This window comes from Oryzias latipes, chromosome 16, assembly GCF_002234675.1.
Source record: "Oryzias latipes chromosome 16, ASM223467v1".
In the NCBI taxonomy this organism is placed as follows: Eukaryota; Metazoa; Chordata; class Actinopteri; order Beloniformes; family Adrianichthyidae; genus Oryzias; species Oryzias latipes.
The window spans coordinates 3,274,632-3,291,004 of NC_019874.2; positions in this window are offsets into that span (position 1 = coordinate 3,274,632).

Sequence of the window (16,373 nt, forward strand, 5' to 3'; positions counted from 1 at the left end):
AGCTTTTCACGAAGAGACCACATGGCACAGAGCCGGACTGTGGATGCTCGATGATTACAGTCTTTTCACCCTGTAGCCTTGCGACCAGGCTCCCCTCTATGACAGTGGTTTGTCCAGCCAGTATAGTTTGAGGCGGGTTGGATCGCAGAGTGACAGGGGCGACTTGGCTTTTTGAGTTGCAATTTGAGCGATGTTGGAGGATCTTCTACATAGCAGAATAACCAGAAACAGCAGGTTGAAATCTTTTCTTGGTCTTGTAATGTTTATGATAGGCAACATCTAGGGTATTGGTGCCTATGAGGATCTGAGGGTTTGACTGGTTTTGGTCTGGTACAACGAGTGCCAGAGTATCAACGTTTATGGGTTGACCAAGGATGTCAGCTGGAAAGGTCAAGTTCAATTCAATGAACCCTAGGTAGGGCACGGCTTGCCCCTTTGCACCTTCGATTTCCAAGTGTGGTATTGTTGTTACTTGAGAACCAGAATCAAGAAGACAGTTGTATGATTGATTATTTATTTTAACTTCTCCAGTTGTCTTTGTCCCGATTAGGCCTATTGGCAGTTGTGGGGTTCTTTGGGACTCTTTGGGAAAACAGCTGCTGAGCATCCCACCACAGAAGCTGGCTTCAGTTTAACTGATGCTTTATTTCCCATGCTGCTTGTTTTTGACGTAGCAGTGTCTTTTTCTGTTGCACCAGAATTGGATTGGCTCTGGTGGTGCAGGTGGAGGAAACGTGACCGTCTTCTCCACAGTTGAAGCAATACCAAGGCTTGGGCTTGGTGGATGACTTTTGAGGAGGACTTTGTTTGAGATTTCGTGTGGTGGATTTGGAATCTGCTGCCAGGTTTCGGGTCAGAAGCTGTGACATCTGCTTTTGGAGTCTTTGGAGTTGTTCTTTCATCTCCTTCAGCTCTGTGTTTGGTGGTGGACTTTGGCCACATGAACAAGCGCTGTGAGATTGAATGGTTGCTTTCTGTTTAGCTGCACCAATGTGTTGCTTCATCAATGACTCCTTGGCAAGTTGTCTATCCTCTTCTGTCCTGAGTTGAAGCAACAGGTCAGAAAACGAGGGTGGATTTGTTTTTTGTTGCTCCAGTTGCAGCTTCATAATCAGAAAATTGTCCCAACACCCACGGCAGAAATGTTTCAAAAGATGTATGTCAACTTCAGATGGTGAAACACTCCCTTGGTTGACAACAGAACTGAGTGCTAGCTGCAGCCTCTGGAGGTATGCAGATGGTCGTTCCCCAGAGGTTTGGAGGGTATTCAGGAACTGGGCAAACAGTTCTTCTCCATCTTGAACAGTTCCAAAAGCTGCATCAAGGGTCTTCAGGAACACTGTTGGCAACGTGTCTGGCTTTAGCCCCTTCACCAGGTCAGCTGCAGGTGAAAGAAGGCTCTCCATGATCCTTCGGGTGACTTGCAGGGCAGACAGGCTGGAATCAGCCAGTAGGAGAGCTTTCTGGCCACGCCAGGAATCATAATCTGCTTCGTTGCTTTGCTTGGGCGTCTTCCCGGAAAAGGGTCGCAGACGTGGAAAAGATGAAGAAAGTAGGTCAGTGTTCCGAACCACATGTTCCACAACCACCTTCTGGACCTCGGGTGGATTTAGTTGGTAAGGAGACAGCGATGTTCTTTGCCTTGCTCTAGGCTGACGGCGTAGCGCCTCCTGCTGGAAAGGTGGTGCAGGTTGAGGTTGTTCTGAGCCAGTGTCAACTCCTCTTGCTTCCTCTTCATCGTCGTCACTGTCCTCGTCGTCATCATCCTCATGGTCATCTTCATGCTTAAGAGTTATATTCTTGGCTGCTGCTGCTGAATCCAAGTGGTGGCCAATCTGAGTCATCACCGACTTCAGGACATTGTCGAAATCGCAGCCACTCCGATCTGCAATCTTCTTTAATTCAGCCAGATAGTCAGGGGGGGCTGCTGTTACTGTCTGCTGTGGCAACACACTCGGAGGCTATAGGTGTTAAGCAGAACTCAAGCTCATCATCCGCCGATGTATGAGTGCGCGGCAACAGTGGCTTTAAAGCAGCGTATGAATTTTCATCTGCAAACTCAACGATCAGGTTTTTGTGCAGTGCGCTCGTGGGATTGTTTACGTACAACACACGGCTTAGGTTCACGTAACTACGCAAACAGTCAATAACGTCATTATCGGCCTTAGTGTTTGTTACCCCTGTAATCAAAACTGACTTATTAACATTCACAAACTCCATTGTTTTTGGCAAATAATGGGGTAGAATACAACAAACTAAAGGAAAAACATTTACACACCAGGGCTCCTAGCTAGCTCGCCCAGTGTAACGCTTTTAAGATTATGGGACTAGGCGCAATAATCAGAATTCGTCTCAGGGAGCCCAAAGTATGTAAATGAAAACAAGACAGCGATGAAAGTAAAATGCAATCGATTGTATTAACAGAAAATAAAACATTTAAACAATACAAAAAACAAAAGTAACTTGGAAATGGGTCTGAGTCCTATTAAGTTGTTTCCAAAAGTCTATTGGTGATGATGTAGTTTAGTTTTGCTGCAGCTGAGGAGTTGTTATTGAGGGTGGAAGTATCAGGATTTTGGGTAGCTCGCCATCAAGTTGTAGATCAAAGCATACAAAACAAAAACCTGACCGATGAGCAGGTCTCTTTGGGGTTAATCAAATGGAAGCGTTGAGGTTTCCAAATATGTATCAAGAAAAGTTTCAGGCGTCCTGGTGTGGCCACAGCAACAGCAACAGCTGAGAGCAGGAAGCAGGAAGTAGCAAGCAGGAAGTGCACCAGCTGACCTGGAGCTTATATTCACACTGAGCCTTTCACAATAAGGGCGGGGCCAGGTGTTCCCACTTAGTGTGATGGCAAGTCTGATGCCAAGGGGTTACACACTCATTTCCTTCCCTGATCCGGACCAAATGGTAGGCATTACGAAGATCCAACTTTTTAAAGATCCTGTCCCCTTGAAGGAGTTCAAAAGCAGAAGACATGAGTTACAGAGGATAACGGTTGCGTACTGTAATTTCATTGAGTCCTCGGTAGTCAATACAAGGTCTTAAATCCCCATCCTTCTTCTTTACAAAGAAAAATCCCTCCCCAGCTGGGGAGGAGGAGGGTCTAATGAGTCCAGCAGCCAGAGACTCCTTAATATACGTCTCCATGGCCATTCTCTCTGGGACCGACAGAGAGTATAAATGACCTTGGGGGGGGAGAAGTACCTGGCAAGAGGTCAATGGGACAATCGTAAGGACGGTGAGGAGGTAGGTTGGTAGCTTTTACCTTATTAAACACTTCCTTAAGGTCGTGATAAGAGGTGGGTATTTTAGAGAGGTCAGGGTATTTTTCAATAGAGATCATGTTCTGGCCAGGGATTGATGGAGTTTCCATCGCACCAAGGCAGTTTCTGTGGCAGTCAGTACTCCAGGTCAGGATTCGTCCTGTAAGCCAATCAACCTGAGGGTTATGACGTTGCAACCAAGGCAGTCCTATTATAATGGGTAGGTCAATATTCTTGAGGATGTGGAATCTGACAGTTTCAGTGTGATTGTCGATCTGCATTTTAACAGGTTCTGGAACAAGTAGACTGTTAGTGATCACATGTCCATCAATGGCTTTAACACTCAAATGGTGCTGAGACAATTAACATTGACACTCCACTTATGTACAATCTCCTCTGCCATAAAATTGCTATCAGCCCCTGAATCAATAAAAACAGTTTCTGTGAGTACCTGATTCTTGACATGAAAGGACGCTCTGGTTCTTGGGTTGGGTTGAGAGGAGGGGGACAGGGACCGGCTCATACACGTCTCCTCCTTTCGTGCTGAGCCTGGTCTTTTACTGGGCAGGTAATGACATGATGACCAGGAGAACCACAGTAAAAGCACAGGTTCTGCTGGAAACTACGATCTTTCTCCTCCTTGGAGAGTCGGGCGCGACCCAACTGCATGGGCTCCTCCATGCTTGAACCTGATGAGGCTGACTGCTTGGGGAAAAAACAGGATTGCTGTTCATGAGAAATGGGGTGTGATCTTTGTGATCTCTCTCTTCCTCTCCTGGATACGTCTGTCAATGGGAGCTGCTAGGGACATCAAGTCATTGATGCGACTTGGAAGTTCACGTGCTGCCAGTTCATCTTTAACGTTATCAGAAAGACCTTCATAGAACATGTCGTAGAGGGCCTCTTCATTCCACCCGCTGTTACTTGCAATGGTCCGGGAACGAATGACGTAATCATCGACTGTCTCTTTCCATTGGCGCATCTTGGTTAACTGTCAAGCGGCTTCTCTATGGGGTTTTACTGGGTCGAAAATCTCTCTGAGCTCTTCTGAAAATCTTCTGTACGAGGAACAGATGATCAAGTCACGAGTCCATTCAGCTGTTGCCCACTGAGCCGCTCGACCAGGCAGAGAAATTACATAGGCAACCTTAGATTTTTCTGATGGAAAAGAAGATTCCTGCCGGGAAAAGTTCAGTTCGCATTGACAGAGAAAAGTCCGACATGAAGCAGGGTTTCCGTCATATCTCTCTGGTGGATTCATCTTAGGTTCGTTGATGGATTGCACAGTGATAGAGGGTGGTAATACTTGTGAAACACTCATCGACGTGAGTTTCTCAGTTATGTCGCGTAAACCTGAAGAAAACTCAGCTATCCGCAGATCATAGTTCCTGAAGGCACCCTCAACCTGGGATTGGAACTCCTGAGCTGTCTTTGGGTCCATCTTGCCCGGAACGTTCTGTCAGGAGGGATCTTGAGGACCAACCAAAAACGACAGAACCAGGAATGCAACTTAATATTTATTGGCTGAGGACACTGGGGAGCTGGAGCTTGCAGTACTCAGAATAGACGCCAGAGGGCATTGCAAGTGGTGGGAGCTGCCAGCAGACTTGAGAGGAGGGAGTCGAAAAAAACAGTCACTTAGAGAGAAGCGGAGGGAAGCTGAAAACCTTGAATGAGGAAGTCCTCTAGAGGCCAGTGCCGGGAAGGATCCGATTTGGAGTAGCAGTCTTGTGGAGAAAAACACGGAGTGAGAGCGTCGGCTGACGAGCAGGCTGTATGCTTGGTTACCTGAAACGTGACAGGTAAGTAGGTGTCTGGCTTGAGGACCTGGAGCGTTAACATAGACAGGGCATGAGGTAAATAACTTGAACTTCAGCTCAAAGATCATCAACAAGGCTGGTGGTCAGGCAAAATGGCTAGACGTTCCGGCAATGCTTGAGACTACGTGGCAGGCTTAAATACTGAGGTGCACAGGTGAGAAAAATCAGACCTGATGAGCAGCCGCTGTGAGGGAAGGGCAGCGGCTCTCATGACAGTAAGGTTGTGAGTTGAGTTGAGTCAAATTAAAGACTAAAAAATGGGACCCAATGCCTCCCTGCTTGACACTTAGCATTAAGGGGTTGGATTGAGGGGTCAAACCATCGAATGGTTCCCAAGCAAGGTTGTGTCTGCAGTTCACTGCTCTTCCACGGGATGCGTCAATTATTTAGCACAAATTTCACACACTGACGTGTGTGACAGCTAATGGGACTTTTTTTTTAAAGAAAATCTGCCAATGAGGCAAACATTTTTTTATGCATTTGCAATGGGCCTGTTTTGCTGCCTAGAATTTGTGAAAAACATGCTTATTGGTGAACATCACTACTGTCAGGTCTAAGAATAAAAGCTCCCTTTAAAATACCAGGTATTCTGTTCCTACAAATCCTCAATGGTCAAATATTTATTTGAAATTACAACTAAAGACAAAACTTAAGTTGGACTTGCAAAAAAGAGGATTTGTGAACTTGCCTTCTATACTTTCGAGGTTTTACAGAGAAAAAAAGTAGGTAGTTAAAGTCAGGAAATGCACACACAAAAGAAAATGCTCACACATACTTTTGACCTCACGGGCAAATTTCTCATATCTCATATTTCTCATATTTCTCCCAACAGAAATATGCTGAGACCAAACATCAGATAGTTTCCCTGAAATTTAATTTCTTCAAAACAGCGTTTCTGCTATAAACGTCTGCCAAACTAACCCATAAATTTTTTTTCAACGATCTGTTTCAAGTCATTTGTTTTAAATGCTATGAAATGAAGACAAAACAAGTCAATTTACAAAAAGACACTCTAAAACACAACTGCAATGAACATCTTTTACTTTGATAACATGCTGATAAATTTGACAAATTAACATTAATCTTTGTACAGATAGATATCTGTCCTAGCTGAACACTTTCAAAGTCACGCCAAATATCATGAAATTATTTATTTTGTTTCTTACGTGTTTTGTTCCTTCTTCAGTAGGACAATGAAGGTGTAACAAGAACATAGAATCTACAATTAAAAATCATGTTCATTCTAGAGATGGCAGAGTATGTGTTAGTGATGACCCAAGTTAAAGCACGCACTTGATAAGAAGAAATGTTAATTAGAGAGTTAAGAGATTAGATGTTCATGGTAGTGTGTGTGTGTGGGGGGGGGGGGGGGGGGCATGATGTCAGTGACGTGGAGGTGAACCCAGGTCCGCAGAACTCTGGTAGGGGCAAAGGAGAAATTACTTCTCTAAGGTGGCGGAAGGCAGCCTCCACCACGTGTTAGCGTGAGGAGCTGGGTGCAGCAGACAATGTGCGTGAGCGGCAAGGAGCCGGAAGGAACAAGGAAGCCAAAAATTCCTTGAGCAAGAGCGTGGTTAACGAGAGATTTCAGGCTCTACATATAGACCATGTGGCCATTGCACGTGCTGAAAGTTAAACCCATTGAACTTTGACCAATCAGGCTCTTGGATTTGGTAGTGAGTGACACAATCAATTCACGGAAGTGCCAACTGTTTGAAAAGAAGACATTATTAATTCCAGTTTGTGTCCGGCCAGAATTATATTAGACCAAGTCTTTCACATATCGGAATAGAGCTGCGAAAGAAAAAGCAAGATTCACGATATTCGCTCCACTTTAACATTTCACACAAAGCCTCTTCCAATTGGAGGTACATGTGTTAGTATCTGAAAGTGACAGTCCTGTGTGAATGCCATATGCTAAAAACGTGTTCAAGAACCCGCGTTCATCCGCCAGATGTAATCATAGCATTAGGGTTTTGTGCACGCATGAATTCAATTCATCCATCAGGTCACTTTTCACTTCTCTCTGCTTTGTTTCAGTTTAGTTGTAGGGTTCGGTTTAGGGTTTGCCTAACCCTAACCAAAATCTTAATCCCCATATTTTTGTCCAGTTCTTGGTTCCACAGGGCTTATTGGTCATTTGTGTTGTGTTGTAGGTTTTGATGAAGTTTCAATAGAGAGTTTTTATTTCTGCCACACCACCAGCTCTTTGTTATTTAGATTTTTCAACAACCTCTAAACTATGACAGAAAAAAAAACCTGACCACAAGACAGGAGGAAGGTTTTCACTGGAGTGGCTTCTCATGTTCAGTTTTATTTTTTATCACTGAAACCTTAGGGAAATGTCCAAACGCGTCTTTCTGCCTGACTTTTCTAAGGCAGAGTACAGTGTTCACCCCACATACCTGATTCAGAGTGTTGCTTCATTCTAACTGAACTGTTGCTTCTGATAGGGTCTGTTGGACCACCCTCATCTCACTTCCTCATCGTACATTACTGTTTTAAAGTGGTCTGTAGGACAGACTCATCCAATCATGAACAAATCTTCTTACCCTTTCTGTGCTCAATATTATGGAAGCGAATCTGTAGCATAAATAAAAAGCAAAGTCAAAACCAGAAATGCTTTTTCATTTTCAAAATGAAGCTGCATTTTTTGACTCAAAAATGAAATGAAAAAGCAATCCACCAAGATGCTTTTTCTTTTTTCCTTCCTCAACACAGCTTATTCTGTCACTTAATTAAAATTAAGATGAAAATAGTATTTGACATTTCATTTTCAAGACGTTCTCTGGTAAATGTGTAGCATAATTCATTTAGAAATGTCTAATTTGACAATTAAAATGGATTAACAGAAATGCTTTTTCATTTTCAAAATGAAGCTGCATCAAATGACTCAAAATTCAAATGAAAAAGCAATATTTAAAAATGCTTTTTCATTTTATACTTAAAACCGCTTATTCTGTGTCATAATTAAAAGGAAAATGCAAAGAGGGGATTGCATTTGCATTTTCACATCCAACCTGCGCACCTTGTTGCAATAATCATTTCTTAAATGCATTTCCAGAGGGGAGGCGGTCTCCGTGTGTCCGGCCGCTGACAGACACAGACACACAGTGGAGCTGTTAGCGGCAGATCGCAGCAGCATTTCCGCCTTCAGCGATCATCGGAGCTTCGCACTCCGCTATGCGAAGGCAGCTGGCGGTCCGAAGATAAAAAGCTTGTCCGCGGTGCGTCAGGAGGAGGACCGCAGAAGGCGGACATGCTGCTTTGTTGTCCTGAGAAGCTGTGTAAACTCATCAGAAGTTCACAACCAACTCAAAGCCGTCTTCTCTGCCGCTAACAGCTCCACTGTGTGTCTGTGTCTGTCAGCGGCCGGACACACGGAGAAAGCAGTGACGTCATCGCCCCGCCTCCCCTCTGCTAATGCTTTTCCTAAATGAATATTGCTACAAGTTTCCCAGGGTGGATTTGAAAATGCAAATGCAATCCCCTCTTTGCATTTTCGTTTTAATTATGACACAGAATAAACGGTTTTAAGTATAAAATGAAAAAGCATTTTGAAATATTGCTTTTTCATTTGAATTTTGAGGCATTTGATGCAGCTTCATTTTGAAAATGAAAAAGCATTTCTGTTAATCCATTTTAATTGTCAAATTAGACATTTCTAAATGAATTATGCTACACATTTACCATGAACCTTTTTGAAAATGAAATGTCAAATAACATTTTCTTTATCATTTTAATTAAGTGACAGAAAAAGCAGTGTTGAGGAAGGAAATGAAAAAGCATCTTGGTGGATTGCTTTTTCATTTTATTTTTGAGTCATTTGATGCAGCTTAAAACTGCAGATAAAACAATGTTCCTCCAGAAACCAGGCAAACACAGACCCTCAATACTTGCACGGATCTTATGGAGGAGGGGCTCCAGGGAGAGAGCGTAGAGCATGCCAGACAGAGCACAGCCCTGCCGTATGCCCCGACCCACCTTAAAAGGAGCACACAGACTGCCGTTCACCTTCAGCACACTCTCAGCCTCGGCGTAAAATACTCTGATTTTGGCAATGAAACCAGCGCAGAACCCAAACTTCTCCATAACTTTCCAAAGGAAGCTGTGTTCAACGCGGTCAAAAGCTTTTTCCTGGTCCAGAGAAATCAGACCTGTTCGTATGCCCAAAAGCTCAGAGACCTCCAAAACATCTCGAATTAAAAAGACATTATCGACCATGAGTCTACCTCGGACACAGTAGGTCTGGTCCCGGTGGATGATCTGCTCCATAGCATCCCTCAGCCTATTGGAGAAGGTCCTGGATAAAATTTTGTAGTCCACGCACAGCAGAGAAACGGGTCGCCAGTTCTTAATTTCTTGAAGGTTCCCTTTCTTTGGCAGGAGAGCTACAACAGCTCTGCGACAGGACGTCGGTAGAGCACCAGAGAACAAACAGTCATTGAAAACCTCCAAGATGTCAGGAGCAAGGATGTCCCAGAAAGCTTTGTAAAACTCCACAGTGAGGCCATCAATCCCAGGAGCCTTCCGGCCCTTCATGCTCTGAAGGGCAGCAGACAGTTCAGGAAGCTGGAGAGGCCGGTCCAACTGAGAGTTCATCTCCTCGGCGACATGAGGCAGTCCACTGCAGAACTCGTCCAACAGGCCGTCATCACCATCACACTCACTGGCGTAGAGTGAGGAATAAAAGTCCACAGCCCTCTGTCTGATCTGGTCAGGTCCAAGCAACTCCTCTCCGGTGTCAGACAACAAGGAGTGCATCACCTTCATCTGTCCATGCTTCTTCTCCAGACCAAAAAAGAAGCTAGAGGGAGCATCCATTTCAGAAACATCCTGAAACCGAGACCGAACCAAGGCCCCCTGAACTTTAGAGTCCAGCAGGCGCTCCAAAGTCAACCGTTTTGCTTTTAGGAGCTCAATATGCCCCTGATTTTGAGTGGACTCACTCAAAGACTCCAAGCCCACAATATCAGTCTCCAAGTCTTCAATAAATCGACAGTAATCACGCGTAACGTTGAGAGTGTACTGCTGGCACAAAAGCTTAATTTCACTCTTACCACCGTCCCACCATTGCCCAAGAGAACTAAAATCATGTTTCTTTTGTCGGAACTGAGTCCAAAAGAAACTTAAAACATCCTTAAAACCAGCATCAAACGTTAAAACTGAATTAAAATGCCAATATGCACTTTTAGGCGTAAAATCCTTCACATAAAAGACACAAACCACAAGAGAATGGTCAGTAAAAGCAACAGGAAAGATATTACAGGACTTAAAAACATTAAAATGGTGCTTAAAACAATAAAAACGATCAAGACGGGCGAGAGTCAACCGGCTCTCGTACATGCGGGACCAAGTGTATTGCCGGCAGTCTGCATGCATCCTTCTCCATACGTCCACCAGGCCATGAGAGCAGACCAGCTGCCCCAAAGCGCGCTGTGAGGCCGGATGAGGCTCTATGTGGTTGCGGTCCAAAAGCTCATTTTCAGTACAATTAAAATCCCCCCCCCAAGAATAAAAAATCCTCCAAACTACAGCTATCCAGTTTTACACTGAGTCGTGCAAAAAAACTCTTCCTCTCAGCACCAACAGTCGGAGCATAAACATTCACTAAAAGCACAGCAAAACGCTCAAACACCGCTCTGACCAGTAAAACCCTTCCTGCAACCAAATGTTCCACCTCCGTAGAAATTGGAGTAAACCTCCTGGAGAACAAAAAACCCACCCCACCACTAGCTGAGGTGAGATGGCTCAGAAGGACCTCACCATCCCACTCTCTGTTCCAGTTCACCTCTAGACTGGGATCACTGTGGGTCTCCTGAAGGAATAAAACATCCAGGTGTTTGGCCCTCATGGTCTCAAAGAGCAGGGCTCTTTTCAAGGGTTCTCTGGCACCATTAACATTCAAGCTGCTCACTTTAAAGGAATCCATCAAATAAAAGGGGGGAAAAAAACAGGAAATAAAATAAATAAGCAAACCCATCATGAATTTAAAAACCAAGTTGTTGTCGGACTTTCTGCATCTGTTTCCTCAGTCTGTAAACCTCCTGATCAGTCAGGTCAGACTCAGCTCTGTGTTTTATGAGGTGCTTAGCAGACACATAAAAAGCTTTCAAATCAGGGAAATGCGAGGGAATGTGCAACTTCTTAAAACCTTTAGTCTGTTGCAGAAAACGTTTGAACATCTGAGCTGGATACAGTTTCATGTCCTGACTATTGGACAGCAAAGAGCTGCCCTGAGACAGTTCACTGCAGTCAGACCAGCATCCCTCACTGTCGCTGCCGTCAGTCACAGCCGCCCCCGCCGCTGAGACCACCAGTCTGCTGGCTTTAACGCCCACATCTGCAGACGTGGAGGCCCGCTTTCTTCGTTTCAGAGAAACCCCCAAATTCCCCGATCCACGCGCTTCAGCATCGACGTCATCAATCCCACCTTCTAGACACGCCCCACCGTCACCCACCACACACTCCACAGACGCACCCGAACCACAACACTCAGAGGGCTCCACCGCCCCCTCATCCACACACACAGCTGCGGAAGCATCCACCCCAGACGCCCCACCAGAAACTTCCAACACATCCACCCCCTCAGTGACATTCACGACACCCTCCACCGAAACCCCTCCCTCTGCAACCTGACTCACCGCTTCCTCCACCTGACCGTCTCCACTCACCACGTTCCCATCAGACTCGCCCACCGGCTCAGGCCCGTCCTCCACGGGTTCAGGACAGGCTGCCAATTCCTCCGGAGGACGCTCAACCAAAGCGGCGCTTCGCGGCGCGGGCGCGGGGCGATCAGCGCGCAACCCACGCTGACCATCAGTCGCTCTACCCGCCGCCGCCGCGGCCACGCCCCCCGAGGCAGAAACAGCGCGGTGTGGACAGGCTTTCACCAAATGCCCCTCATCACCGCAACCAAAGCATTTGAACGAGGCAGAAGTAGCAAAAAGCACATAGTCATAATCATCCACACGCACCTTAAACACAGAATTCAAGTCCTCCTCCTTCTTGTGGAGGATCATGAACACATGTCTGCGATGAGACACGACGTGTTTCAGCAGGGGGGACTTACATCCTGACATAACTTTACGCACAGGTGACACCACCTTCCCGTGTTTGGACAGTTCTCGCACCAGAAACTCGTCACTAATGAATGGAGGGACGTTAGACAGCATGATCTTGGTCGCAGGCTGAGAGAGCGGCGTGACGGTTTCAAACACGCCATTGATGGAAATGCCCTTCTCAACCAGCGTGTTCACCTGCTCCACCCTCTACAAACAAAACAACGGCTCCATTCATACGAGCAGCAGATTTAATTGCAGCATGCCCGATAACTTCCCCCACGGCCAGAGCCACATCCTCCACGCTGTGCAGGGAGCCGGCACCTGTTTTAACGCCGTGTTTCCTGGTAAGTGAAGTGAGGGCCATGGCGTCCAGAAGAACGCCACCGGCAGCTCCACACCCACCACCGGAAAAAACCCACAAAACACCAAAAAAAAGCTAACAATACACCTAAACCATCAACAACTAACACCAAAGTGAAAAAGTAAAGAAAAGAAGAACAGAAAAGGCAAAGAAATCAATCACTCCTCAGCTCCTTCAATCACCCTCCTCTCAGAAGAAGAATAAGAATAAGAATAGATTCGATTTATCTGTGCTATTTCTTGGTGCTCAAACTTTTTCTAATGTGTCCATCATTCAGTCATACTTGGTGATGGTCACTACTGATGTCGCCTCAGCTGTCCTGGGGCAGACTGACGGCCCCTCTGCCCATCACCGGGACATTCATGCACATTCAGTGGAGCCTCACTGGAGGCAGGGAGGGTGAAGTGTCTTGCCTAAGGACCCAACAACAGCTGGCTGGGGGGAGCTGGGATCGAACCGCCGACCCTTCCATCAATGGACACTCCGCACTACCGCCTGAGCCAAGAGTGGATTCTCTCTCTCTCCCCCCTTGCTGGGGGGGGGGGGGGGGGGACAGCTGTTTGACCACCGGGGGACAGTCTACCAGCTGTCCCCAACTTACCCCCTTCCTCATATAACCTCATATTAGGGTGAGGGGGTGGGGGGCTTAGCCTGCGATGAGCCTTGGGGGGGGGGGGTTACTAGGCAGTGGCCCCCCTCCTATGGTTGCCGTATGGAGTGGGCCCCCCCTCTTTCGGTTTTATTTGCACCTTAGACATGTAGGGCCCTTGGAAGGGGGGGTGCTTGGACATCACTGCCAGCAAGCAGCAGATGTCCTCCTAGCACCCTACCCGCCAATTTTAACCGCACCTTAGACATTTAGGGCCCCTTGGTGGGGAGGGTGAGGGGACGTCACTGTGAGTAATCAGGAGATGTCCCCTTAGTGCCCTACCCGCCAATTTTAACTGCACCCCCCTTAGTACACACACCCCTCCCCCCTCAATATATGCATCCCAACATAAACACACACACATGCACACCCACACCCTCTCAAACACACATACACGCACACATATTTTGCAAGGAAGGTGGGACCTAGGACCATCTGTCCCCTACCTCTTCCCTGGTGGGGGGTACGGGCCCCTTTGCGACGGCGGCCGTGTCCCCGGGGTGCCGGCTTCCTGTGCCCGGCGGTGCTCTCTCCGCGCGGTGGGGGGGTTCACATCACATCTGAGCCGGGGGTGTTCGTGTCCCTGGGGGGTGGGTTCTGGTCCTTGCTCCTGAGCGCTGGGCCCCGCCAAATTTCCAACTGTGGCCGAGCCTGGTCGGGCCATATTTACAACACCCCTTGTGGGCCCTCTTTTTTCCCCGGGGTTCCCCCCTCCTGGGCGGGGGCGGCGGGCCCCTGCCTTGCTCCTCCCTGGACCAACCGTGGGCCGGGCGGATGGCTGCCTGGAGTGCGGAGCGGGTCTCCCTTGGGGGGTCCTGGCTCGTACCTGGGGTTGGGGCGGGGGGATGCCCGGAACTCCTGGGTGGTGGTGGGGTGCTCGTCTGGGGCTGTGGGCGTCCTTCTCCGGTGGGGCCCTGCGTTAGGCTCTTCCGGCGCGGCGGGGGGGCTGCTCTCCTGGTTGGGCTGGGGCGGCGCTCTCTTTCCCTCCGTGCCTCCCTGCTCTCTGGCTCTGGGGGCCTTGCGGCGGTCCTGCTGGCCCTGGCCTGGGTGGCGGTCTTGGTCGCCCGGGCGGCGGTTGTTCCCTGCCGGTTCCCGTGTGGCGTTGGGGGGATTCCGGCTGCCGCCGCTGCTGTGGCGGGGGTCTGGGTGTGGGGGTGGCTGGGCGCTCCTCCTCCTTCTTTTCACATTCCACCATCCATTTTAGAAGAACATAAACACTCACCTGAGCACAGGTGTTAGCTCACCTTTGCACTAACAGTTTGCATGATTGAATGACTGAAATATTTCACACTAGTTGGTTTTAAGGCATAAGTATGCGTGTGAACACTATCTGTTTTGTGTACATGTCGACAGGTGGACATTTTTGTAGCTAGCAGGTGTGTTTATAACATTTGAGTGTGTGTGTGGACAGGCCCCGCCCTTTTTGTACTACATTTGAACCGTACCATAATGATTAACAACCAGTAAACTTATTGCTTTATGCTGCTTCATGGTCTTATCCCCCCTCCCCTCCTATTATCACCCTCCTACCCCCCCCTCTCCCTAACGTCCCTCTCTCTTCTTCCCCTCTTTCCTTTTCCGTCCGGTCCAACACCAAAGATTTTCAAACATGATTGAAATTAATAAAGTTTGGCCTCAATTACAAAAGGGGTTTGTTCAGTCACACCTTTGGTTTGTCTGAAGATTAATAACCCCTCTTGTTAAAGTAAAATATGTCCAACACAAGAGGCCCTCAGCTCTCATCTGTCTGCCCAGCTGTTGGACAGGACAAGTTAAAAAAAAAAAAAAGAGTGGATTCTCTCAAACATTAAAACCTTCTAAATGTTTTTTGGCAATCTTTGCTTCCTCATTGCTAGCAAATACATTGACACTGATTAGCCACATGCCTTAGTCACACAAATAATTGACCCGTACGGGTGCGGTGGATTTTCGGAAGTTCCGGGCCGGTAGACAGTTGCAGGGAGGAGGGGCTGCATCTGTTCATCCTACGAACTGACTGAGCGGTCTACCATCTTAATATCTTGTCTGGACCACCTGCGGGCCCCATGCAGGTTTGCCCATTTTTCACCTACGGCCAGCCTGTACCCACCCATGAGAACAGTTGTGACTAAGGCCTTATAACCAGCAACAGCAGCGAGATACGATACGTATGAGCAAGAAGCTTCACTTTTTACAGTGAAGGCTGGGAAAGGTGCTCAACCGTTCCTGCACAAGTAGACAAAAAGTAAAGATGGAAAACTGCAGTGGGGTCAAGACCTCCCCTACAGTTTATTTGATTAAACACATGCAGCCCCATAAAATCTGCATGGCTGAGATTGTTGCTGTTTTGCAGGGACCATGCCTGACATCAGTTGTCTTTAGGCCTTTGGCCACAGCTCTACTCCAGAATTATTATTTTATGTGTATCAGTGACGTGCGGTGAGGTTAATGGCTGGTGAGGCACTGACGTCATCAATCAGATTTACAAACATATGAACCATACTGAGTAACTTATTCACCATTTAATTGACAACAGTTAACGTGTTTTGTTTAAAATATCATTTCAACATGTTTTTTCATATACAAACTGCAGCATAGAAAAAAGCACAAACCTTATTATCATCTTACCTTTACTTGTAAATAAAGCCCATATGCCGCTCCTTCTGAAGAAAATGACTTGCCGCTTGCTATCACTTCTTCTATTATTTTTAGCGTCATAATCTCAGGGCTCATCGGCGCCCCCTAACTTGAGGCACGGGGACTTCTGGCCTCACCCAGTTGCTTTTTTGCCGGCGTTTAGCGTTCAGCACAAGAAACACGTCCCTCACAGTTATTTATAAAAACAAACACTGTACATCATATACGTCTGTTAAATTATGTAAACTCAGCTCATATAGTACAAGTGATTGAACCGACATACAGAGAGACAGCAGTACCGACTGACTGCATAGGTATTGCGCAATCCAAGGTGAGGCTCAGCGGGCTGGTGCCTCATCGCACGTCACTTCTTAGTATCTGAACGGCAAATGCGGAAATTCAGCGATTTTGAAAAGAAAAAACACCCAAAAATTATACATTTAAATGGAAAATGACTGCAAAGCACAAATTACTGAACTTAAATATAATAATAATTGAATTTATTTTTCTCTTTTCTTCCCATAATGACAGGTGAGGCACACCCCCCCCTGCCTCTCCTGACTGCACGTCACTGATGTGTATATATATATATATATA